The following is a 26,948-nucleotide window of genomic DNA, read 5'->3' as shown; positions in this document are numbered from 1 at the left end:
CTGGTCGAAAGGGCTCGGCTGGAGCTGCAATTTCAGCGTTGTTTCCAGCCTGTTCTTCGGGTTGCATTTAATTGCGCTGTTGCGTGGTGTTTTCATGCTATTTTAAGAAAGCCTGTGTACTCATCAAAATTAACAGAGAAACACAGATTCCCAGAAGTACCCCTCATCGCAAAGGAATGGCCAAGCCTCCTCAAATATCCAGAGTGGGCGGGCTGATCCGTCTCCCCCTCCCGCTGGCTCCTCGGCCCTCTGCCCCCCCTTGTGCCCCCCCCCCCATCAATAATCTGCCTGCTTTCACCAGCAGTGATGCTTATCGGAAAGGGCAGCTCAGTGAACTGGCAGGGACGCGATTCGAAGGTCATCTGGGGATCCCCGGCCGTGGGCCAGCTCGCCCAGAGCCTCCCAGCCAGCCCGGGGGCACGGGGCTGGGAAGCAGCCCCACCGCCGCTTGGGGAGGGAGAAGAATAGGGTAAAGAGAGGGCAGAAAGAGAGAGAAAGAGCACAAAAGAGTGCGAGGCATTTAAATAGCGCTTGGGACCGTTGTTGTGATGGGGCCTGGGCCCTTTTGGATGCTGTTGCTGACACTTCTAAACGAGCTGACGGCGCGGGGTCTAGAGGATTATGTTCAGTAGCGACTTGCTGTCCCTGCCAGTAGGCACAAACAAATAGCTTATTACATCGGGGCCAATGTTATCGAAATGGCTTTAAAAAAACAGTCAGCTTTAGTCTCCCTCTGCTCATTAGAAACTGCAGTTAATCACTTGCTGTGAAAAGGCTCGCCACCAAGTTGCTTGCTCCTCCAGCCCTCCTTTTCTGCCCTTCTCACACATAAATCCCTTATTCAGCTGGTCCGTCCCCCGCAATCAAGTAATTCCTTATGCCTGCCACCCACTCTGCCTGGATTAACCTCAGGTGGTCACTACATTGCAGGTTTCTTGAAAAGCGCTGCCTCCGAGCAACCTCTTTTTGCTTTTTATTCCTAAGCCTCGGTTTTAAAATCCCTCAGTGTATCTTGAATCAGCAAGAATCTTTCCCCCCAGGCTCTGCCAGCGGTTTAATAGCCTCTTGTTTCTCTTAATTCCCGGTGCTAAAGGTACTCAACCTTACCGGTGCTGGATGTGCGAAGAGCACTGATGGGGAGGCAGCGGCTGCTGGCTCCCCCACCATGCCGGGCACCTTCTCCACTGGCTGCTGGCTCTGACAGCCTGGGTAACCAGGGCTGTTTTCTCAAAACCCTGTGCTTGGTGCCCCCCGCCTGAGCTCATGTGGTACGGGACCCCAGACGTGCCTCGCACCCACTGCCACCCCATAGCCACAGCTAGCACGGTCTTGTCCTGACGTGGTAACGGAGGCCGCTCTGGCCACAAAAGTAGGTCTTCCTTTCCGACCTATTAACTGGACAGCTGCTGTGGCCACAGCTCCCTTCACAGAGATTTTTTTGGGGCTTCCTAATGCTTTATGGTTTAGTTTCCTAATGCTTGGTGTCTAACGCTTGTTCCATTGGAGGAGTCAATTGTCATAAGTCCGGGACGAGACACAGCCGGCTGTGAGGGAGGCGGAAGAGCTCAGCCCGCGCTGACAGCAGGCTGTCCGTGTTGCCTAACTCAACACATAGCATGGCTGGTATGGAAAAGCAGTCCTAGGCTTTTGAATGGAGGCAGAGGCCAGGGAGACTGGTTTATTTTATGTTAGTGCTTCCTGATACGAAGCGATGGTGCCGGCATCCAGTGCAGGGACATTCTGATCGCCTCTCTCTGGCTGTTTATCAAAAGCGCCAAGACAACAACTGAAGAATGAGAAAAGTAACGCTTTGGCCCTAACGTGCTGCTAATGTTACCACAGAGGTTCAAAGCTCGACCCAAAATAAGATGACTTTCCTCCTGCAAGGTGCTGTAGGCAACTTTGCAAGGAATCGCTGCCCCCGGTCAGCGTTCGGTGTAAGAAGGCAGGTGGGATTCCACACCTCACAGGGTATCCACAGATGCAGAGAAGTCTCTGACTGGATTTCCAGAAAACCCCAGGGTCTCACTCTCACTGATTACACAAAAGAAAACTACATCAGAGGGAAACATTAGAAATGCCTTTAAACGGAGAAACCAGTGAGATGCCACATTCACCAAAAAGGCAGTAATGTTTCGTGTGAGTGCGGGGAATCAGTTTCGCGCTGCAAAGTCTCAGCTATTGGGACACAATTTTATTTGTGTCACGGTGCGCTGTTACTGCCTGCAGACCCCCCTGTGTGCAATGGCACTGCCTGTAAAGGTTTGGCTGCAAATGACAGCGTAGCTTTCACTGAATCCCAGTGACAACGGAGAAAAGGAAGGTGCTCCATTTCCTTTCCAGCCATCCTCTGGGGTGGCTATGGTGTGTGCCGCTGCTTACCTACAAGCCAGCTAGCAGAGCTGCCAGCAGAAGTACCTGTTCTGTTACCTGTCCCTCTGGTTTGCAATGGTTTTCTGAATTTGCAGAGCCCCTCTGATGTCCTCCGCTGGAGCCTCGCATCTCATGGCAGTGAAATTCAGCCTCCGGCTCGGCTCCCTTGCAGGCAGTACACAAACCCGCAGGGCTTGGGCTGAGCCCCGAGGAGGGAGGCAGAAGCGAGACCCTGCGGCACCCTCAAGCACGGCATCTGTCCTGCCTGGCCCTAGGCCCCTCAGGAGCCACTTGAAGCAGCAGGGAGAGCCACCCAGCCTGGGCCTGCCCAGGGTGAGCCCCGGCGAGCTGTTGTGGCAGCTGGGCTGCAAGGGCCCCCCCAGGGCTCTGGGGACAGGGACTGATTTTCTGCCACGGCTTTTGGCTGCTTTTGAAGGTGTCACTCAGTGTTTGCAGCCAACACAGCTGTAGGTGGAGGTCCTGCTGCAGACCGCGCAAGGGGTGGTTTGAGCTGGCACGTGAGAAAATCCCCTCGCAGAGGGAGCAGGGACCGCATGCGCTGGCTGTGCTGGGGAGCCGCTGTCGGAGACAGTGTCGGCAGCGCTGCCCGCCTCTGCCAAGCGCCCCGCAGCACAGCTGCCGCTCCGCGATGTGCACTCCGGGCAGCAAGCAAGTGGGCATGGGGCACAGAGAGAGCGGCCAAGTGAGACCTCAGCTCAGACTTTCTCAGGGTTTCAGAGGGATTAGCCCGTATGGCAGCGTTTTTTAAGCCGTTTCAGTCTTTCATTATGTGCATTGCAGCACAGCCGCTCACAGAGTTTCAGAGGGCGCGCAAAGCTCAGGTCCGACTCCTGAGGTTGGAAAAAAATTACAAAGCACCTTTTTCCGTAGCTGTGTGGACAGTTTCCCTCGCTGAATTCACACTGAGCAAATTACAGTGCCTTATTTGAGACATCCGCTATAGCTCAGACCAGGCTAACTGCCGCAGCCTCCTAAAACCACTGAGATACCAGCACAACCAGCCTGTGGTTTGCTACCGTAACATAAGTGGACCTGTTTTGGCCAAGGGAGAAGTACCGCTCACATGGGATGGGGAGGCCCCTTCGCTCGGGCAGCCTGCGCACGGCGCTGGGCCGGGCGTGCAAGGAAGGACAGGCTGCTTTAAGACCTTTCTTCACCGCTGAGGCAGCTGGGGCTGGACCAGTGCCCGGGTATAAACTGAAGCAGCTTCACAACTGCTCTAATTTATGTCCATTTGCCAGCGGCCCCGGGGCATTTCTGTCAGCCGCAGCTCAACCAGCTGTAACAGCATCCTGGTTTCAGCTTCTCCTCCCGCTACTCACTGCTTTTGCTGGTGGCTGAAAGAGATCGGGGTGCAAGCCGCCCCGGCACGGGTCCCTCTCAGCAGACAGCCCTTCAGGGCATCTGTGCTGCTCACCCCAGTATCCTCCGGCCAGGTTATTGCCTGTGTTTCCACCCCCCGGATGAAAAGCGCTTCCTACGCATACGGTACGTGTGACGGTGCTTCACTATCTATATCTGTACCTATGACGTGAGCAGCAAACTCCTCTGCAAACCGCCCACAAATCACCCTGGAGTCAAAAAAGCCCAAACACAAAGACTACAAAGCAAAATGAAAAGCGCTGTCTGAAACTCAGAAATAGATGATGTACAGTAATTTTTCCCGTCTCTCTGCCTTTGCTGGAATTAATCAACAATCTCTGCCTGCAATTGCTGGGAGTAATTTATTTCAAGAAATGCAAAGAAAGAGCGTTTAGGATAAATATTTAAATTTCCTCTTCCAGCCCATCCTATTCTCAATCATTGTTTGTGTTCAATTCAGTCAGCTATGCATAAGATGATGCTCATTCTCCTTGCTCTGGATATTTACATATTTTTTTCTGTACTGAATCTCTGATCCCTAAGTCTTTCTGGGTTGGGGAAAGAATTATGTAAGTAAAATCCCCTTGGGGACTGAATTCTGGATGAGAGTACACAGGGTCACCCAGGGCATGGAGAAACCCTTACAGATGGGGATGGTGCTCCCATATGGATGTCAGTACCTGCCCTTTTTTCACTTACTCCCCCTCTCCCTAGGATGGTGAAAGTAGTGGTACTGAGGAGAAGGGAGCAGTATGAGCAAAAATGCAAAAAGCTTGGTTCTGGAAGGCGTTTGTGTGCCAAGTTGTACGGTACACATAAAAAATGAGATTGTAGTTAGTTGTAAAAAAAAAAAAAAAAGCAAAACCTTTACTGTTGTGGGAACTATTTAAAAATGTTTTGTTGGTGTTTTTTTATAGGAAAATTACTTAAATTGAGCTGTGGGAATAATCAAACAAAAGAGCGTAAACTTCAAAGGCAGTGCTTCATATCTTTCAAATTGAGAAGTCTGAAAAGAGGAAGAAATGAGAGTAAACGATTAATTCTGACCTGTGATTGTTCATGCATGTGTAGGACATGGGTTTTCCCCGGCTTCCTGTAGCCACACGTCTATAATCACAGTCTGGATGGGCCCTGGCGGACCCCCCTGTCTAACCTGTGCCGCCCCACCAAGGCTCCGCTTCCCCCTTCCCGAGCTCTAATTAGCGCGTGCCAACAGAGGTTTGAACCAGAGCGGGGTAGGGGAAAGTAATATATAAACTTTAAAGACGGCTCATCCACCACGTGCAATTTGTATTTTACACCTCATGAATTTTAACAGCTAAAGCTATAACTTCACTGTTAACCCCCTGTGTGCCGGCACGTCTGCCTCGGAGGTCCAAGGAGGGAGGCTGTGTCAGCACGCCGCCGCAGCTGTGGCTTGCCCAGCCGCAGAGAGGCTTTCTTCACATCCCTCCCTCGGCGAGCGGGGCTGGGCGGAGGTGCAGCTTTCCCTGCCTTCTCCCCCAGCTCCGGTGCTGCAGCAGCCAGCAGGAATTCTTTTTTTTTTCTCCTGAAAGAGCTCAGCCACTTGTTCAAGCCTTTCCTTTCACACACATTCAGGCTAAGTATCAGGGTAGCAAATGCCCTCCAGATACCACTAAGCAACTGCGTAAAAACAAAATAACAAACATAAAAATGCGGACGACTGCAGCACGGAGTTAAAAATCGCTGCACTGCTGGCAGGCTTTGCACGTAGCCCTAGCTGGACGGCTGCATGCTTGATCTTCTGCGATTGTCATTTACACTGTCATTAAAAATTGTTGTTGTGACTGTGAAACAACACCTTGAAACACTTGGTGGAATCAGAGAGAAGTTGGCTTTCTGTAACATGAAAACTGCACATGGAGGTGAGAGCTGGGACCTCTGCTCCCCGGTGGTGTTTCATTACGGGCACTGAGACTATTAAACCAATTTCCTAGCGCACCGGTGTGAGGTGTTTCTTGGATTTCCCCAGCCGAAGGAACCAGCTCAGAAGCCTGCAATTCATTAAGCAAGTTATCAGGCAACAGCCTCCCCTGCTCTCTCTTTGCCGTGCCTGCCATCCCTAACTTGCAGCTTGGTTTTTTTCCAATTTGGTACCGCAGGAGCCAGATTCAAAGCCTCTTTATTTGGGGCCACAGCGCCCCGGTGTCTCACTTAGTTGAGTGCAGTGTGAGTCGCAGCGCGAGCATGGGCCGTCCATGCTGCCCGCAGCCCTGCGGGTTCAGCCTCGGCTACCCAGCGTTCGGCAGCCACCAGGAATAGCTATAAATGAATGAAGCCAGGTAGCCGCATAGCCACAGCAGCCAGGAACTCTTGCGGGGGCCGTGTCCTGTACTCAATGGCAGGCTCATCAGCCAAGCCGGCAGCAGGGAGCAGCGGGAGCTGGCTCAGAGCGAGCGTAGCTACCTGGAGGGCATGGTGTAGAGGTATGCTGTGGTCAGCCAGCCTGATGTGTGCTGTCAGACCTAAGTAAGCTGTCAGCCCCTTAGCTAGCACACTCTAGCTAACGTCTTAAAGCGAGACAATGCTTTAAGACAACATCTTAAAGTGTCTTAAAGGCAAAACAATGTGTCCCTTAATGCAACCTAAACCAGCCAAATCTGGCTTAAGCTTGCACATCAACACCCCCTTTCAGAAGGCGACAGCAAGGATGACTTCCCGACAGTCCTCCTCTATGTCCTGGTTGCCACAGAGCCGTGCTGGACTGTTTTTTAATTTTCAGTCTGTGCAGCTTTTCTGATGAAGGGGCAGAGCATGAAAACTGCCACTGAGGGCTTGCTGTCCTCTGCTGTGCTGCAAGGGATCCTCAGGAGCTGTCGGTGGGCCAGGGATTCAGAGCCACTGCCTGTAGACTGAGGAGGCACAAGCTACCACCCAGCCTGATTCAGAGGAAGCAGTACACTGGGCCGGTTTTAATAATCTCTCATCGAACTCAGAGTCGCCTCTGAACTGGGCCCCACGCTGCTGTCCTGGAGCCACGACAAGTCCCTTGACGATTTTGCAGGAGGCTGTGCTGACTGCTCGTACATCCAGCTGCCACTTGCTCCCACATCCCTGAACGAGAAGCAGGAAAAATTGGCCCGTGCTGAGGTCTGTGTGGCTGCAGCTGGATGTCTACGATGCTGGAGCCCGCAGGGCCGCCGCTGAGGCACGGCACCCTCCTGGGACCATCCCTCCCAGGGAAAAATATGGTCTTTTGGGAGGGCTGCAGTCAGTCAGGGACAGGCTCCCTCTCCCCTCCAGCCCTCCTTTTACCCTTCCTTCGGAGGGGCAGGGGATGACAACGGGGCTGCGTACGCTTGCCGGTGCCAGGCTGTGCTGTGCACTTAACGCTGGCGCTCAGTAGTGCGGGAAGGCCTTTTCTTCCAGGGAGGCCTTTGCATTTGCAATTTGAATTTAATCCCGTGAGCTAAAGATAGCTCCGGCTCGCCTATTGTTCCTCCAGCTGGCAACAGCTTTATTTCTTTGATGCTTTCAGTTCTCGGTGGTTTCCAAGGAACTGGCAGAGACACTTTGAATACAGAGCCTGTCCCAGCACTGTTATCACACTGGTCATTGCATCCCACCCTCCTGGCCCTTCCTTAGGTGCTCTGCTTCCCGCTGGCAAGGTCTCCTGCAGGGACTGCAGGTCTCCCTCTTGCTGGCACGAGCTTCGTCTGCAGGTACCCGTGATGTTGCCCTCCAAATCCCCTGGCTGGCTTCAGGGCTGCTGTGCAGTGGCTCCTCCAGGAGCAGGAATCTTCCTCGGGAACAGACCTTTCATGAAAGCCTCGCTTAGATATTTGTTAATTAGTCTTACTACCGTTACTCCACCAGCAGAAGTAAGTGATGTGATCCTTTCCTATATTCTTGGTGGCTATTGGGGTTCATCTGGGTACTTCTCTAACCCACCCTTTTCTGTGTGTCTATTTGGTAAGAATTTAGTCATCATTTATTTCAGGAGCTTTCTGTGTCGCATCAGCCGAGGAAACGCATGCTCTGCAAGGTCACTGAATGCATGTTTGTCTCTCAAGTAGTTTGAACAACGATTTGAAGCGGATTAAAGTCAGTAAGCTCTTATCTCTGATTGCTTAGATTTGTATTTGGTATATGTGCATCACACACATATATATCATATGTATGATACACATTGTGCTGTGTATGTGATTCGATCTCTTCTGATCTCAGGGACAAAAACTAGGTGCTTTTCCAAAAATTGAATTTGGGATTGTTCTACGCTAATTCATGTTGTTAATTAGCTACAGCAGGTAGCCAATAAAGCAGCATAAATGATTTCAGGTTCCTTAGGAAATGTGCCAATACGAACGCAAATACCGATTTAGATGTGGAATTTCTGCAGCGCCTCTTGGTGAAACTCATTCATTAAATTAAATAAACGTGAGATGGTTGCAGGCTGTTGATGAACATTTTGAAAACTGGAAAAGGGAGAATGCTGGATGAGTAAATCCCTCCCTGGGCATATCAGCAGCTCTCATCCCACCGGCAGGAAGGGTGGGGAGAGCCCTGCCTTGCTGCAGGCAGCAGCCAGCTTCCCAGCCCGGCAACCTGCAGCAGTGATTTCCTGGCTCTGGCAGGAAGGGCTGCTGGTTCGTACCGCTGGCGTGCTGCCGAAAGGGTTGCCTGCTGTCATGAGGCACTGAGCCGCAAGGAACTGTGCAGGAGATGAATGCAAAAAAAAAAAAAGAAAAAAATAAAGTCGGGTTCCTGAAGTGTTCAGCAGGGACACTTCCTTTCCCACAGCAGAGAAAGTCATTCCTACATGGAGGCAATATTGCAAAAATCAAACACAGCACAAGGGGAAATCTGCCTCTGGGTTCCCAGGTAAACTAAGGGGAATATCTGCAGCCTTTTCCCCCTTTTCTGGAGATTGTCCTAGTGCCACAGAAGATTGCACCTGAGCGCATGATATAAATACTGCTTTTAAAATACTTTTGTCCCCTCAACCCCGCCCCAGTTCCTGGTTGGGCACAGAATGGGGATCTCAAATGAAAGCAGCTCTGCAGCAAGACACCGACTCTTTGGAAAACTGGCCACGAAGGAGTGCAGCTACTAGGGACCAGACGCTTCAGCAGAGTGGAAGCAGGATACGAGAAGTCTTCCAGGAGTGGGTTACTGAGTGGCCTTAGGGATGGACGAACACCAAAAGCATCAGTTATCCACTCGAGCATGTGTGTTTTGGGCTTTGAATGGCTTGCAACCATAGGATTGGGACTTGGATCTCCCCATGCAGCCTCTGGGACTTCTCCCGCACAGCTGCTCAGGTGCTTTTCTCCAGGTCCGAGGAGTGTTAGACTGAGGGGAGCTGTATTTTGTCCCTGATGGCAAAGAAAGCAGATGCAGGAAGCCTTGATTGTCTTGATACAGTTGTTGGTGAATGGTCTGAATGGTCGTTCACATCAGACACAGTCTTAGCATCCCCAGGGTTCTCCAGGAAATGTGTGTACCTATGCTTCACAGGTCACTGCTGTACTGAGTCCATGCTAGTCCTTCTGCAAGTATATCTGCCAGGCACCCCTTAAAAGAAAAATAGCATGATAAAGCAATTTTTTATCATCAGTATTACAAGGGGAAACGAAAGCCCTCCTGTAAGGGGATTTTGATGCTCTAATTTAAGGGACGAAATAAAACTGTGAAGGCAAAGTTTGCCCCTGTGTTTTAAGCAGAGCATCACTGACAATTTTAACTGCATGTCCCCTTGGGGGAAGCAATGACAGCAACTCCATTGATTGGGCTTCAGTCTGTGGTCACTAGCAAGCACAAAAACTTAGAGGAAAAGGACATGTCTGACAGAAAAGAAAACAAGGGTCTTCTCCCTACTGGGAGCCTTGTGGAAGACGCTGTATTTGAGGAGCTAGTGATGTTGGGCAAGCCATGTCTGCTCTGCTGGGCTCTGTACTGGTGGGGCCTGCAGAGTCATGTACGCAGCAGAGTAAGGGAACATGCTAGGATGCCTCGTGCCGCCGGTGTTGCACTCTGGCGGACATCCTGAAAGAGAGAACGTCCCTACCTGTCAGAAGAAGATATATGATTTTGTTTGTCGCATGAGATTAAAGCCACCGTGGTATAGGAGGGAGGCCCAACCCCTCAATAATGGGATCCGCGGTCTCTGCTGTGACTGTTCATCTGGAGTCCATCCAATGCTGCACGTAAGCGGGGTTCCCAGCATCTGAAGGGACATAAGAATTACTTTCTCTCTGTATTCCTCTTCTTATTTGATCTTATTAATAAAGCAATTATATTATTATGCTACCTGCTGTTGTGCCTTTCTTACTGAGATCCAGAGAGACCCCTCCACCTCCCCGTGCAGAACGCCCTCTGGTTCCCCCTGAAGTCCCTCAGGGGGGCTGATCCACGAGGCGTTGGTCCGGGGCTTGCAGCCTAAAGAAGACAGAGGTCTGCTCAGCCTCGGACAGGAGCTCAGCCCGGGAGGCTGCCGGGTAGGCAGCTCACTGCTGCTTTGTGTGCGTGTGATGGGAGCGAGGGCGAGAAGCCGCGACGGCGTATGGGGGCTGGACAGCTGGATCCAGGCAAGGGGGACGCTAATTCAACCCTCCTACTGACAAGGAGAAACAGCTGCTGCTGCAGACAGTGCACACGGAAAAGCCGTGGCGTTCGCTTCCCAGCCTGGGCTATCCTCCCCCTCCCAGACCGCTGCCTGCCAGGATGAGTCAGGCTTGCTGCTGGAGCTGGGGCTTGGTCCCGTGCCAGGAACACGCTCCGGCGGGAGACCACAGAGAAATACAGAATAATTTGCAAATCCATAAAAAACCCCGTTGCTTCTCAGTGGGGGTCTCTCGGCAGGTGGCAGAGTGTGTTTGTAGCAGGTGTCACCCTCCCGCCTGCGCTCCCGGGGGACAGTCCCTTGCGCCGGGTGACCTGGCAGGCCCATGGCGTGCCGGGTACGGGCTGTGAGTGCCGGAGCACGTTGCTGCCCGTGGCTGCCTGCGCACGGGATGGGGCTGCGCCTGCTGCAGGACCTCGTGAGCCATTAGCCTGGGAGTGTGGTATCGTGGTGCCGCAAGCAAAGAGGAACCCCGCTAGCCATAAAATGGCACAGAAGACCCCCAGGAGTCTTGTAGAACAGAATGGTAGAATGTAATGAATAGTCAGACATATGGTAAAAATGAATTAATGTCGAGTTGCCATCCACTCTGCCATTTTTTGCTTTCAGTTTCCCCGCTGTGCCTGTCTCCTGGCATCACTGAATCTTGATTCAGGGAGAGGCAGCCAAGTAGCTTCCTGTGAAGCCAACATCACATCCTAAGTTGGCCAACAACTTGGTAGTGCTTTCTCCTGGCTCCATCTGGCTGGGACTCTCTCGCCTGGCCTGGCGGCAAGTGACCCAGCCCCATCGGCATGGGTCTGTGTCTCCTCCCCTCTGGCAGGGAGCCACCTGCCCTCAGGAGATGCCAGCTGATGGGGAGCACAAGTGCCTTCAGGCAGGAGCTGCTGTGAGCACGTCAAGGCAAGTCCCGGGTCTCAGGTCTCATCACCTGCAGATGCAGTGGCCCGAATCCAGGACTGCAGGAGGTTCACCTGGAGCTCCTGGAGAGCTCTGTGGCTGGGATGCCACGGCTCGTCTGGGGGATGCTGGCTGTTTCAGCAGACAGTGTACTGGCAGAGTAAGGCAGAAAGGTCCAGCCAGGTGGAGCAAACTTTTGGGAATGACTTTTGAGGGCCTGATACATTGCTACAGGCGGCAGCAGTGCATACACATGTGTATATGTGCATGTATGAGTGCATATGTGCATGTGAGTGCCTTAAGTAATCCTAATTTTCCCACCAAGAAGAAAAAGAATGCCATGTGCCATAAGTCAGTCTATGCACTCTGAGGGGATGCTAAAAAAACTTGCAGAGTCTAGTCCAGGAATTGGACTAGAAAAAGGGCAGGAATATTGTACCCATCCTTTGACTTCCTGCCACAGCCTCTCCTTCCACAGACGGCTCTTTCTGCACTGCACACAGCATGGATAGGCTTTCTCCAAAATGAGTGTGCTGCTTCTGTGCCCTTGGCTGGAACTGCTGCTGTGTATGTCCCAACTTGAACAGGCTTCAGGAGGTAAAAGAGAGGGGCAGTGCAGGCAGGGGCTGCTCTCTGCCAGGGGTACACGGGGAGCCTGCCTGCCTGCCTGCCTGCAGGTGCAGCTGGAGGAGCAGTGTGGTGGCAGCAGTGCAGGCTGAGGCAGGCATCTGCATGTGTGAGTGTAAATGCATGCATGCATGCGTGCAGTAGAATATGGAAATGCTTGTCTTAAAAGAGCAAAAGAGGAGCTACAGCCTGGAGACACATACTTGGCTGGAGCTACACCAAAGCGTCTTCATGCTTCTGGGTACCTCCATCCCAGGAAGCATCGCACCCGCTTCCCTCGCCACAACCTCTGCAGCCCCTCGCAGTGCCTGGGAGGCAGTGCAGCTTTAATCAAGGCTCCTTGCTGAAAGCAAGCCTCCTCTTTTCCAGTCAAAAGTCCTTGCTGACTTAAAAACAGCTGTCATGGTACGGCTCCTATTCTTGGATTTCTTGGAAAAAAGGGAGTGCTCGTAGGGGCTAAAGGGCAGGAGACAGAGGTCGGGGACTTGTGCTCTGCTGCTGGCTCAGCCACTCACTTCTCATGTGATGGGAGGCAAGTCACTTATTTTTTATATTAAGTAGGGAGGGGGCAGAGAGAGGAAGAGAGGAAAGGGACAGTGCTATTAAGCAACCTTTGTGAAGCAATTTGAAATCCACAGAGGAAAAAGCCGTAAATGTCACATCACATTCATTACCGAGCAGCGGTGGCTGCGGCCATGGCTCGCAGAGAGAGCTGCCGCGGCCGGGCCAGCCTTGGTAGGCTGCTCCCCTGCCGCCAGGACCTGTCCCTCCCATTACCGCCTCCCGAAGTCATTTTTATTATCCAGCAATCACCTGTGACCCCGAGATATTTTTAATGCCTGCATTTTTAGTGCTGCTTTTCTGCGGGTGCGGGGCTGTTCAGGCAGGCAGCCCAGCCCTCCCTCCGCCGTCTCCTCCCTTGGGCGCCTGAGCTCCTTCCCTTGCGCAGGCAGCCTGCTCCTGCAGACCACAGCAGAGATCAGACGAAGCGGCAGCTGGGGAAACAATTGGGTGCCAAATTAGAGCGACTCTTCAAGTAATTGACTGATGGAACAGTGCTCCTACTTAAAAAAGGAAATTAAAAAAAAAAAAAAGTGGTTTCGCAGTATGAGTCACGGAGGCGTCTGTGCTCTGAGCTGTTTAAAAGTCAGCCCGCAGTGGAGGTCAGGGGATGGAGCTGTTTTGCTCCACGCTGCTGAGGCTGTCCTCTCTCTTGGGAAAAGTCCTGCCCCGGCGTTTGCCTGGCCATGCCGGGGCAGCGCTGTGAGATGTTCCAGTGGTGCAAGCCGGCCCCATAAAAATCAGTTCCCCTCCGACCAGGCACTCAGCCCCCCGCACCTGCGGGCGAGACCCCTGGCAGCCGCTGCAGACACGCACAGCTTCTGGCACACCAGCAGCTACGAGACAGGTCCCGGAGGGATGTTTTAGTCAAGAAGTCAGGACAGGGAGTTTCCTCCAGACCTGGGCTAAGCTCGCATCCTCTCCTGGTTCTTGCCATAGAAGCAGCCAGAGCGCTGCGGGCTCTCGCTAGCACCGTGGGTCCTGCCAGCGCCCTGAACAACAGCCCTGGCCGGGGAGCAGTGCTGAGCATCTCCAGCCATGGAGGACAGCAAATCTGTCCTTAATTCCTCGTAAAAGATCATACAGATGAGTTTTTTCCCTTGCTTTGTCTCCATCATTAACATTTTGACTTTCTTGCAGGAAGGAGGGCTAGAGAAGACAAGAGAGCAGCGACAGTTTCATATTATCACAGGACTCCGGGAGCTGGGACTGCAACAAAACTTCCCAATATCCCGAGATTCACAAGAAATAGAAATTATTTCTGAAGCTCATGCAGCACTGTGTGGGCAGTCAAAACCAGCAGTAAGATACTCTCACTCATCTTCTTTGCCACCCTTTCTAGTGGAAAGGAGAAAGATTTCTGTGTGTTGAAGGTATCATCATTATTATAACTTCATCTGGCATTTAAGAAAAAATGCAAGCAAGAAAATCTACTTCAGGGAACCAGCCAAAGCCCTGCTTGACTGTCAGAGGTGACTATGAGTGTGGTGACTTGTTCAAGGGGTGACGACATCCTTCCTCATTATGTTGTGCCTTGTATTCCAGCTCTACTCCCAAAGGGGTAAGAGATGCCAGGTTCAAAACAGGCTGGCCCTTCTGCACTCGCTGGCATCACTCTTCTCCTCTGGAGCAATACTCCGGAGCAAAATATGGGGCAAAAATTCATCCTGAGTTTTCCATACAAAACTGAATCCAGGCTGCAAACAAACTGGAGTGTAAGACTATCGCTGTGGCCACCACACAACTGTGGGCCGTTCCCAGACGCAACCTGCCCTCTGCTTTCCAGGGGCTCTTCCCTCACTGTGCGCTGTGTCAGAGCAGCGTGCTCTCACCCTGCTGCTTCCCACAAGCCTGGTTTTCAGGCTGCTCCCAAAGCCCTTTGCAGTTTGAAATGTTTTGGTTTAGGCTTTTTTTTGTCCTGTCAGAGCAACCCAGATAATATAGGCTGCAAAGCCAGGCAGCCGAGCGCAGTTCTTTCTACTCTCCTGTTTCCTCATCGCTGATGTCTAGCTCTTATATATTTTTCATGGAAGACTCTGTCGATGGTGCAAAGGCGCCTCATTGCCTTCCCCCAGGTCTGAGTGTTTTCTCTGGTTTTGCATACAAGGGGGTTAATTAAAACACGGCATCTCCCCCCTCCAGCTAATGTGGAAACCTGATCAGGAGCCAGCAGCAAGACGGAGGTGAGGAAGGGATTAGCCCTTTGCAGGAGGCAGAGCAGGGGAGCACGGCCCCTTGGCCCCATCCTGAGCACCGAGGAGGGTTTGAGTCTCTCCCTGCATCGCTCCAATGCGGACCCTCCAGCAGAAGAACATGCATCCCTGTCTGTCCAAAAGGAGATGATGGCACATTCCCGGGGCTCTTCCACATGGGTTTGGCTGGTGAGGGGACTTTATAGCCTCCTGCGGTGGGGTTGTGGGGTGGGGGTGGCTGATTTTTCCTCTATGGCAGCTCCACCAGATCCCTGCCCTTTCTCGGTTTCTGTGTGGATGGGAAGCGCGCGCGCGTGTGTGTTGTGTGAGCAAGCGCTGGCTCGTGCTATTTCCTCCCTTCCCTTGGGGCTTGACTAGATCCCTTTTTTTTTTTCTGCTGCTGCTCTAATAAAAAAAAGTGGCTCAGCCAATTCTCTTGAACCTGAACGCAGAAGGAAGGAGACAGGGAGTGAAAAATGTGAAATCAAATAGGAAATATTTTTTTTTTCCCCACCAGATGCGGTCACGGGGGAGTGGGGCTGGGAGCACCGTGGCCATCCCCCGGCAGCAGGTGGGGGGGCAATAGTTATTCATGCTGGAACCAGGAGCAGGAGAGCTGCTCTCCTCATCTGAGAGAGCTCGTTACCACCTCGAGTTTGCTTAAAATACAGCTCTAATTACCTGTTTAAACAATAGCTCTGTCCCTTCCTTGGTCTATGAAGACTGCACACATTTTAATTATCGGGAAGACCTTGGCCATTCACCTTTCTGAGGTATTTAATGCTTCCAGTCAAATGCCTGCCCTGATGTACTCTGTTACCATGCCACCTCTCGAACTCTCGCCGGTGGAAAACTGCAGGATATTGCTGGTGAAATGGCATTCTCCAGCAGATTTTTTTTCCTGCATAATCATGGTATTTGGGTTAATTTTGCTTTGCTGGGCACATTAGTCTTTGGCTCCTAAAAAAGAATATGTGGGCCCTCCTCCCGCCTTGCCTTTTCCCCTGTGCACACATGAAAAATAGGGCTTAGCTTGTGTCTTAATGTGCGATAATATTGTAATCCTATAAATGGATGCCAAAGCTGTTCCTGGGATAGGAGCGCCTGTTTGAGAGTCAGTGTAACCAGCACAGGAAGGGCTCTCCTTTTCCTTTGCCCAGACGTCAGTCCATCCACCTCACCATCACGTCCCGTCCCCACAAAACCTCTCATTTTGGGGTATTTCTCTTTTCCTAGCGAGTGGTGGGCTGGAAAATGCTTCCAATCACAGAGCGGTGCAGCGAGGGATCCTGCTGAGCTGAACGCCCGGAGGCGATCGAAGCACTGCTGTCCCTGGGCGTGTGAACCAAGCTTGCCGAGGTCTCAGCTGCGCAGCCATGGGATCCTGGCCAGCAGGAGAGATGCTGCAGCTAACAAGCATCCTTCCTCAGGGGCCCTTTCCTCACTAATGCTGAGCATACACAAGCTGGGATGCCCTGGGAGACAAAGCCCCAGCAGCTGCCTGTGTTGCTGGTGGTGGCACAGGGCAGGGGTAGGGCTATTCCCAGCAGGCAGCAACTTCTTCTGCATCTCCGTCAGTGCGTATGGGAAAGCATCCCTCTGCTACACTGGGCCCAGGCAATGAAAGGGTGGCAAGAAGGCTTTGCTTCAGCAGAGTGCCTGAGAAGGTGGCCAGGATGCTCAGAAGAGGGGAAGACATGTATTTGCAGTCAGAGAGAACGAAGCCAAACACTGCCTGGCCCGTAAGTCTCAGCCCCTGTGAAACCTTGTCCGTGGGGCTTGGTGCAGCCGGCTGGGAGAAACCCGGAGTAAACTCAGCGAGCTGCCTGGAGGGTCTGGAGCTGTAAATCTCAGCAGCCTGGATTTAAAGAGCTGCCAGAACTTTTCACGAGGTTAGAAAAGTGCTGGGGAGGCGGCAGAGGAACACCTGGCCGTTTCATCCTCCCTACACCGCAGTGCTGCCGCTTGGGATTTTTACCTTCCCTTCAGGAGTTGGTGAAGCATAATGGAGCCTTTTGGGACTGGAAGATACTGCTCTGATTTAGGGTAATTGCCTGCGTGTCATGATTCAGCGCGTCAGTTGAGCACTCGTCCATCTCTGGACATGATTAACTGGACATGATTAACTGTAAAGACCGCAGGGATTTTCCATGGGACTTATGCATGTGCTTCCCTGCTGTGCTGAACTCGGTTCCCTGTTACCATTACCGATGTCGGTGGGGTTGCCGGAGAGCGAACGGAAGAATTCAGCCCTTTTGTATCAGATCCCCCTTTGTTTTATCTGACCGCTGAAACTGCAGAGCTGGAGTATTTAAAAATATTTGCTCAGCTGGCCATGAAACGCGAGGGTTTCTTTGGGGGGAACGGCTCATTTCTTCTCCAGCCAGATCAAGCACCTCCAGCTAATGATGAAGCATCACGGCACACTGAAGCCCTGCTAATGGCAGCGTCCTGAGGAGTGAAGATAAACAGTTCTTGCCGCAGCATGGGGGGACGCCGATCCCTCCCCTCCGCTGATGACAGAGGATGAGCAAAGGAAAAGGGGAGGGGGAAAAGAACGTGCTGCTCTAGATGCCCCAGTTTTCTTGTGCCTTTTTTTTATTTTATTAATACCTAGTAGCCTTACCAAAGCTAAGCAAAGAATCCCTTTCATCCGCTGGTCTGTTTTCTACCTTTGATGGCCAGCCTTTCATTCTACTTTGAGGTATCCCCCCTCAGAAAGCTCCTTGCTGCCTAGCCAGCACATTTGTTCCTCTCTGGCCGGATGCAGATGTGGCCAATTTGCTTCCCCGACACAATGCAAGTGGAAGCAGGGGTGGAGAGGGGAGGAAGGTCTGTGAAGCCGAGTCGCGCGGCAGAAGGCAGCGAGAAGAGCACCGCGCTATTTATTCCCTTGCTTCCACTGGGGTCTTCAGTGTCCCGGCAATGGTAAATCTTAACTTTCATGCTATAGTGCACTGGGATGCAATTTACTTCAAAGACAGCATAAATCCCTGGCTGCCGCTTATATCACAGGGCTGTTACATAAAAAGGGCTTATGCGCTTCGGTCCCAGGAACAGGTTTGCCCTTTTCGGTGTCGATCCAAAGTGACCGGCCTGTGGTCAGCCTAAAAATCTCACAAGGGCCACAAAAACTAGGCTATTCCTGCCCTTCTGAGCCATTGGATTGCCTAGTTCTGCCACGCCAGCCCTGGGAGCACTGTCCCCACGTCCAGCCCCACCATCACACAGGGGCTCCCCCAGCCCTGGGCTGTATAGAGAGGGAGGGGAGGCTCTGGGAGTTTTTTTTTACTCTCAGGAAAAATGCGAGTGCTGGGGACAGGGGGGAGGAAGGAAGCAAATTCCTCCCTCCTGCTACCACAGCTGTCTTGCCAAAGCAGAAACCCAAAAAGCACTTTGGCAAGGAAAAGCCATGAGTGAGCCGGGTGCCCTCATTGCAGAGGTGGGCTGAGGGATGCGTGGTAGTGCAAATACCTGCCCTGCCTTGAGGATGAAGGGCCTGGCCCTCAGCTGCTGGTCCCTTGGTCTCCATGAACTCCACAAAGTCGTGCCACTTCACACTGACCCCAGGAGCTTTTGTTGCTGTGGCAAATGTCATCGTTTTAAACGGGGGATGCTAAAGACCTGTTTAGGCACGTGAAGAAGGTACATTTTCAGAAGCGGTAGAAAGCCTGCAGAGCTCAGACCCTAGTGTTAGGAGTGACGTGGGCAAGTAGAGCCCCAAATAATTTCCCAAAGTGGGACTTTGGCTCTGTTTAAATACTGTTTATCCACCAGGATAGTGGTTTCCTCAGCCCGACTCCAGACAACTGCCTTGCCCAGGAAGACTGGTCTTGTGTGCTAGAGAACCAAAATCAAGCTAGAAAACATCCAGTTAAATTTCTAAGAATTTAATTTCTTGGCTAAATGTGGGAAACTAGACATTTTCTGAATATTGCTTTTGGAGTGAAAGAGGAGAAAAGAAATCCCTTCTGCCCTCTGTAGTTCAACCGTATTAATAATGTCTTATTTGCAAAGCTGTTTACGCCTCCCTTCCCTTCTGCCAGGACGCTGCTGAGTATCTGCCCTCATCAGAGCACTGCTATTAGCTGGCTTCATCGTGCAGCGATGCTTCATCGTTAGCCAAAGTTGCTTTATCTTTGTGAGGGAGAAATAAGCTGTTCCTCTCAGAACCACCCATATTTCATGGCCAACTAAGCAATATTCAAAAACATTGAGATTCCTCAATTTCCTTGATCGTATATAGCAGATGCTGATTTGATGCTAGGAAAACTGATTAGCAAACCCCTTCCTGGCTAGCCTGTCACGGCGCTGACAGCCCCAACGCAGTCAGCTTGTCCAGCAATAGAAAGACTATTACCAAGCGCATCTTTCATGCAGCGAGAAAGAATGCTTCTAGCTGCTTCTATGCACTGAAAACAAATTTCCAAAAGCCTGCATAGCAAAGTGCCGGGGTTATAATCCACTTCTATGCAATATTACCTTCAAACGTGTTATCACCAGAAGCGTAAAATCCGGGCTCCTCTCCCGCTGGAGCCCCACTGTCAGTAATCGAAGGCTTTCCCTGGCTGGGGGCCTGTCTAACTTGCAGGGCTGGCTGTGAAACCAAGGGCATTCCTGGATGCTGCTGTCATGCACAGCCATGCAGGTCCCTTTTCAGGGACCGGTGGAGCTGTTGTAGCAGCGGAGCTGAAATCTAGTGTGTATAATTTCCAGGAAACATATAGGCTTGCTGAGGCTAAAAATCAAGATCAAAAGTTCAGGGTTAAATTCAGCTGTTGGGTTTAGATAAGCTTATCTCCAAAAAGTGGCTTATGAGAGATCTGCTCTGGGCTGAAATGCTTAACTGGTGACCTGCAGGACTGGGCTCTGCTCCCCTTCCCACCAGGGCTTACCTCCAGATCTGCATGTCTTCTGCATTTCAGATGCTGAAGCCATAGTGGGGAGGCGGCGGTGGGGGGAGGCAAATAGCATGTCAGGACAGCTGCGCTCTGGCCCTGGGCCTCCCACAGATTTACGTGCTTTCGTTTAGCCCGGGTGTCCCAAAGAGAGCAGCGAGCGGCGAGCACCGTGGTTTTGTTATTACACAGAGGCCTGATCTGGCAAAAAGGGAAAATTAGAGAATTTTTTCCAAGTGTTCTTTTCCACTCTCTGGGAAAAAAAAAGACATGCCTGTAATCAGCTGCAGGAGCGAAACAGCCCTCTTAATTTATTTTAAAGTGTCCTTCAGGACTGTCTGGTTAATAACCGCGCTCCACGGCGCTGCGCTCCCCGAGGGGGTAAAGGCACCGCCTGGGAAACTTGTGGGTTTTTTTCCCTGAATTGGATGCCCTCTGCTTGATCCCACTGGAGACTGGGGAAGGGAGGCGTGCACCCGAAGGAAGCAGGATGGTGGGAGGAGGACGGGGCGGCAGCAATCTTGCCTCCTCCCTGTAGCTGCCGTGGGACCGGCAGCTCCGTGTTCAGGATGCTGCGGAGGGTTGCTGGCACACAAGAAGCTCCCACAGCTGCAAAAAACTGTGGCGACAGTGTGTGTCTAATTCCAGCCCTTCGCTTAAGAGCGCTGGTTAAAGGCATCACAAATTTGAGGTGTGCAGCATTTGTACCGTGTGCGTCGCACAGTTGTTTGATCCCATCGGAGGTTTTTGCAGCGCGGATACGACAGGTTTCTGGGAAGGGCAGTAAATGGGAAAAAAGGTTATTTGATCAATCATCTTGCAGTCTAGTGGCATGGTGGCCTTTGTAGGGAAAAATAAATCAATATCTCTTTAACCTGTCCCTATTTTTAAAACCTATACAGAAGTTTCTGGTTTGCAGTGTGGAGACATGGCTCCACGTTAAACAGTGAGATGTCCACTCACCCAACCAGCCTGTTGCCGTGAGAAATTAAGACCGAAGCAATAAAATAAGCCTGGAAGGCTGCCAGCAGCAGGAAACCACAGCAGTGGGGCAGGACGAGGCTCCTGTCGGGTTAGACCTGAGGTGCATGGATACCCCCCGGTGACAGTCAGCACCCACTCCTGCCTACCCCTGCCCTCCCCAGGCAGGGTCCTCCTTCGAAGAGAGGACCGAGCTGCCCCTTGTCTCCCAGGGGAGTCCCCTCTCAGAGCCGATGGTTTCTTGCAGAGCAACCCTGTATGCAGCGAGGCTGGAGGGGGCTCCCACAGCACCCAAGGAGTGCTCCTGGCACCCAGTGCCACACCCCACCATGGCCCCTTTGGCTGCCAGCAGCTCCCTCCGGCCATGAACACAGCACGTCGGAGCCACCAGCTCCAAGAGACTCCCGCACCCAGCTTTTTCTCACAGTGTGTGATTTCTGTGCAGAGGCACAGATACATGCATGCGTTTGTGTGCCTGTGAGAAAGTTACGTATCAGCCAAAAGGCAAAGGCAAAGCGTCTTATATTGGAGATGACAATGGGATGTATCAAAATGCAGTAATGTGAGTCATTGCCACGGTGCTCTTGCTACCTTAAAACGATCCAGAAATTAGATGTTTCTTCTTACAAAAAAGAAACAGAGGTGTTTTAAGGGTCTGGGAATACCAGTTTAAAGTTTCAACATTCCCTACGCTCTTCCTTTCTTTTCTTACTTAAAGGAAGACTGTGAAATTCCCTACGCTCTTCCTTTCCTTTCTTACTTAAAGAAAGACTATGAAATTTTGGCAAAGAGCTTATTTTATTTTGAAAAACAAGCTTTTGTAATATCTAAGAATAATAGGAACATTCTCAAAGCTTTACAAACCCAATGGGCTTTCACTGATAGTTTCACTTAAAGAAATCCAGATGCTGCAGCAGGGAGATCCTGAAAGCGGAACAGCCTTCAGCTCCCATGTCCAGCTCCAGCAGTATTTTTTCTCCCCAAACCCTGTAGCTTTTCACTGATTTACTAGCACCTGAGCTAGTCACTTATTTACCCCACAGAAAAGCCCTAGGGAAGGGCTTTCTTGAAAACAATTTTACATTGACATTGTTTTTTTTTCATTTTGAGGAAGCGAAAAGATGGTTTATTATGCAATCAGGGAAATCTAAGGCATGGGGTCCTGGGAACAAAATGCCACCCTATATCAGAAATCTTGTGATAAAACCATAGGATTTGGGACCTCTGCCGCAAGGCAAATCTACTACACTGAGTTTCTGCATCCTGTTCTCCTAAGCGGGGTCCGATGTGCGAATGTCTGACGAGGCACCCGAGCAGTAGTAGTTTCTTCCTGCCAAAAATAAATGGGGAGCGGGGAGCTTAACTCCAGCTGGACCTGGTTAATCTGTGCTGAGATTATCTCAATTGCGCCTAGGATTAAGAAACGCTTTAGCAGGGACTAATCTTACCCCGTGGGCAGCATGTCTGGTTGACTTCTTAATCCCATCGCTTGACTCCTGGGACTTGGCTTCCAAGGCAGATGGGCCCCAAGCATCCCTGCGTCCGGCCCCCGCACGCATGGGGCTGTGCATCTCTGTGGGGCTGTGGTGGGGAGCCTGGATGCAGCTTCAGGTCTTTTGCACAGTATCACTCTGCTTTTAGTCTTTCCTGCTTCCCTTTTTCCCTTCCTTCTACACTAACCAGAAATCAGGCAGAAGGCTCTTAGCACGTGGCAAGCACAATGCAAAGTGTTAGGCAGGACAAGACAGAGCTACTTTAATTACCCTGATTTTCTGAAGAGATACTGTGGCGGAAGATGAAAGGCAAGACAGCTGATGTGAGCGCATTTCCTACTTTCTGCCGAGTGATGCTTTGAGAAGTTCCCCAGTGATACTTCTGTGGGAGTGTAAGCAAGTTGGGTGCGCTGATCCTCAGACAACCTTCTGGGAAGGTAACTCCATCCCAGCCTCTGTCCCCTGGAGAGAAAAATAAGTAATGGGACAGCTGCAATGGAAATCCTCCATTTTGGGGGAAACAAGGGAAAATAAAAAAACCCCAAACCCCAAAAAGGATGTTTTCTGCTTGTTTCAGGAGAAATGAAACATTATTTGCACTTTTTGGCAATTAAAAATACAAAGCAAGAGGATTTTGCTAGTAATAAACCATGCAAAAAACTCCCCAATTTTTTGTTTGCAAAATTGGCAGAATTTTGAGCGGCTGAATTTGGGAAGCAAAGGAGAGGTTTGCAAGTACGAAACACGCATGTGGCTGGCATCCAGCAGCTCTCCTGCCAGGGAGGAAAAGCCTCTAACACAGATTATCCAACAGTTTATGCAGCTCAGCTTCAGCGGGGAAACCTTTACGACAGCAAACCTCCCAACAGCCCTGGTTATGAAACCCCAGTGCTCATCCCTGTGGTGCCCTGGGCCCCCTCCCCGCAGCATCGCCCTGTGGTGTCCCCACACGCAGACTCCGCGCCCAGCCTCCCCCTCCCCAGGGCTGTGCAATTCCCAGACAGCGGTGCCCAAAAGCACCGCTGAGCCGTAATTGATGCCTGAGGTGACAATTGCAGAGGCCCTTGAGAGGAAGGCAAAAAGAAAAACAAAACCCCTGCCCCAAACAAATAAGCAAAGCAGCAGCAACAGCAAATAACCCCCTGTACGATGCAAAGCCTTAAAAGAGACGATAAATAAAGCCAATTAGCCCACGGACTTAGTGCCAGCTTATGTGCAGCGAGCCTGGCGGAAGGAAGGGCAAACCCAAGAGCCGCTAGCCACAAAAGCATCACTTCTTCCTACTCTAAAAAAAAAAAAAAAATCCCAAAACGAGCAGGGGTGGTTGAGGTGACGCCAGGAAGAAAGGGGGAGCAGAAGGTCAGGTCCTGCTGGGGAGCAGGCTGATGGAGAGGAAGGAGCCCCGCTGCTGACGAAGGACCTTCCCTCCTGCCCGGGAGGGGTTTGCCACCCGCGGGGGTGGCTTTGCAAGCACCGTCTGCTGAGGGCTCACGCTCTGGGCGTGGAGGTAACAGCAGGACCAAAAGACATTTCCAAGGTATGGGGACCTGCTTTGCCAGGTCCCATGGGCGGCTGCAGCCCGTGTTCCTCCGCGACCCTGCTCAGCGCCCAGCAGGCAGGTCACAGCTGCCAAACAGGGACGTGGCAGGGAGAGAGCAGGTCGTTCAAGTATTTAAGGCCAAGGTTAGGAAGGGATTAACACAGCCTTTCCAAGACCTTGAACTCTTCTCCTAATCTGGATTTACAGCTGTGAATTCACTGCTGAGGCCATTTACTGTCCCTCCTCCGTCTCGCAGCCCTCACGTCCCTTGCAAGAAATGCCCTTGTTGGCACCCCTTAAGTACCTTTACACATCCTACCCTGAACAGAAACTACCTAAAAACCACAGAGCTTTGGGACCCAGATGCAAAATACGCTTCTGTGCTAAACATGCCACACTGTCTCTTAACTCCTGACAACCATCATCCAGCTGCTGAATGAGCCTTATTATAAGCGATTTGTGTGAATCCTGTTGAAAGCATAAAGTCAGAAGGAAAAAAAATGGATCTTAGGTCATGAACTGCAGCAACACCTGGCAGGTTGGTTAAAAAAAAGGAAGACAGACTAGGAAAGTTGTTCACACAAGATCCTAGAGTGATACATTACAGACATCAACACACATGTCACACCCAAGCCCAGGGCAGGGCTTACCCAGCCCTCCAGCTGCAGGGCTGACACCCATCTCAGCTGCCTGACACCCGATCCTGATCCTGCACCTTTCCTTTCCAGGAGCCTCTCAGCAGCTTAGCTCAAAATGGGCCAAAATCCAAAAGATTTTGAGACATGGCACAAACTGGAGGTTTTTTTGACCAACAGGATTTCCAGTCCAAGGAAGACTGGGGCAGATGGGCTCTGTATCGGTAGCAGCGTGGTATTTGTTGGCACCTGCCCCTTTCACCTCCGATGCTTGGTGAGCCCCCGCAACCTCGCTATTGCAAGCAAGGCACCGAGCAGGGGAGCGGATAAATGATGCCGGTGCCTGGGTTGGTGCCTGTGTGTGCTGTGTCACTGGATTAGAGCTGTGCGTGAGCCATGGCGGTGGTTTGAGCTGCACATTTTGGCCATCGCTAATTAAAAGCCCTCCGGCGGTGACCCTAACGAGCCAGGTAGTGTGCTGGTGGCCAGGTGCCCTTGCCGCTCTTGCTGCAGAGCGCAGGATGGGGAGGTGGGCGAGCACTGTACCCAGCATTCAGGTGGTCTCCTCCGGCTTTGCTGGAGCCCCTCCTGGGCGCTGCTGATAACACCCAGCAATTAGCAGCTTTGCTCCAAAGGGAAATCCCAATAGGAAAGGGTGGGAGGGAGGCACAGGGTGGCAGGGTGGCTCCTGAGGGTAGCAGGGCCTGCGGATGGCAGCCCCCAGGATGGGGAGCATGGGAGGGGAGGGCAGCCTGGGGGAAGCGGGAGGGTGTTGGAGCGGCAGCGGGAGTGTCTGGATGTCAGGCAGCATCAAAGTCAGTGCCTTGAAAAAAAAAAGGGCAGGGAGGAAGGAGGCCAGGGGAGCCGTGCAGGTGTGACAAATTAAAGATTAGCACTGCCACACATGGGGATGCTCTGCACGGGCTTTGCAGCCGCCGGGGGTTTGTCTCGCTGCCGTCTGCTGCTGCCGTCACGACGTGTGGCACGTTTCCGACACGTCCTCCGGCTTTGCTGGAGCAGTGCAGCCAGTGCCCTTGCCACGACACACACGGCCGGCTGTCACCCCGCCGGCCCCGAGCGTCCCTCACCGGTCCCCGCCAGCCCTTCCAGCTACACCCACTCATTAGCAGTTCACGACTTGCAGCCTCATCTTTGCCTGAAATCCTGCAATTACTCAATGCGCTGGCTCAGACACGGCTCCCGCACGGTAGCGAAACAAAGGCGAGTGGGAACAGGCAGCCCAGCTGCTGCTCGCCCTGCAGCCATCCCCGGGCAGGCAGCTTGGCGATGGGGGGAACAGGTACGGTTCATGTTTCGAGCTGAAATTAAAACAGGAAGGGAAGGAACCAGATCGCCCATGAGCTGTAAAATAAGAGGAGGTTTTGTTTTATTTAATGCAAAGCCATTTTGGCCAGCGCAAAGTATCTATCAAAATGGAGACAGAAAACAGTTCTGCCTGAAAATGCTGGGGCCAAATTGGCTTTGAGACTTGCGTAGTCCTGAGCCAATTAAAACGTCATAATAATGCAACCTCAAAAAAACCCGGTGTCTGCTAGTTATGAAAGATACACAGGAAAAGAAATTATTCCCCAGCTAGAAGCGTTTATCCAAATGGCTCTCCGTGAGGAAATCAGTCGGTGAAAAGGCAGAAGGAAAACGACCCAAAGCAGCAGTAGGCTGGGTGCAAGCCTGCACTCTGTTCCACATTTGCCGAGCCCGTGCTGGTGTCCCTGGAGTTCTCTGGGGGTTCAGGGGGATCTTTGCAGGTCTGGGAAGGTCCTGCCTATGCCACAGGACTGAGGCTTTGGGGTGGCTTCATTGCAAATGACAGTTTTAGCCTCTTTGCTGAATTTCCTGGCCTTGATGAGTCTTTGGGAGACATGTGTCCCCCAGGTATATCAGCAGTAATGGAAAGTGCCACTGTCACTACAGGCACTAACTCATCATCTTGATGACCCATCGATCCCCGGAAGAGTCGAGTGGAGGGTAAAATAAATGCGGTTTGCTGGGACGGGAGGGGAGAAGGAGAATACTGAAGACATTTTGCTTCACTGGCCACTGAAACCAATGGAAAACTGGCCACCGACTTCTGTGGACACAGGGACAGACTGTGCCCACGCTCACCAAAAAAAAGCAAGAGAGGTGCTGAAAGGCAGCTCCCAGACACTGTCATGCCCCGATGGAGAGAATCCCACCCACGTCCCTCTGGAGCTGCCTCTGCTCCTGCCCAGAGGTGCCGAAGCTCGTGCTTGGTACTGCCTTGTTGTGAGGGGCATCTTGGACCTGCCTGGTGCAAGATGTGGACTCCCACATGCTCCCCGAACTGCAGGTAGTCTTCACAGCCGGCGGGGAAGACTGAGGCCCCCCACCCCCGGGCTGGCGGTGCCGCGTGGTGGGCGCTCAGGAGCGGGATTTTCCCGGAGGGAGCTGGTGCCTGCTGATGCCGCGGGCTGCAGCGAGCCCTCGAGGCCAACCCCTCGCCTGGGGGCCGGCGAGCTGCCACAGCCAAGCGCTGCGGTGCTGGAGCTCATTAGCCCTGCTGTGAGGGAAGTTAATTAGCTTGGGGAAAACGCCATGCTAATTTGCCTAACCGGCTTTTGGGACCAAGGTTAACCCTGCCAAGCAGGCTTGGATGCACTCCTTCTGGCTGGGGGTCTGCCTCCTGCATCCATGCATGGCGGGGCGGGGGGGGGGGTGTGCCTGCGGGCTCTGGAGCTGCTTTGAACGCGTGACCCCTGCTCGGTTGAGGCCGTGCGATCTCAGGTCTCCCAGCAGGGAGGAC

Source organism: Gavia stellata, chromosome 1, assembly GCF_030936135.1.
Source record: "Gavia stellata isolate bGavSte3 chromosome 1, bGavSte3.hap2, whole genome shotgun sequence".
In the NCBI taxonomy this organism is placed as follows: Eukaryota; Metazoa; Chordata; class Aves; order Gaviiformes; family Gaviidae; genus Gavia; species Gavia stellata.
Note: the sequence above shows the minus strand (reverse complement) of the source record.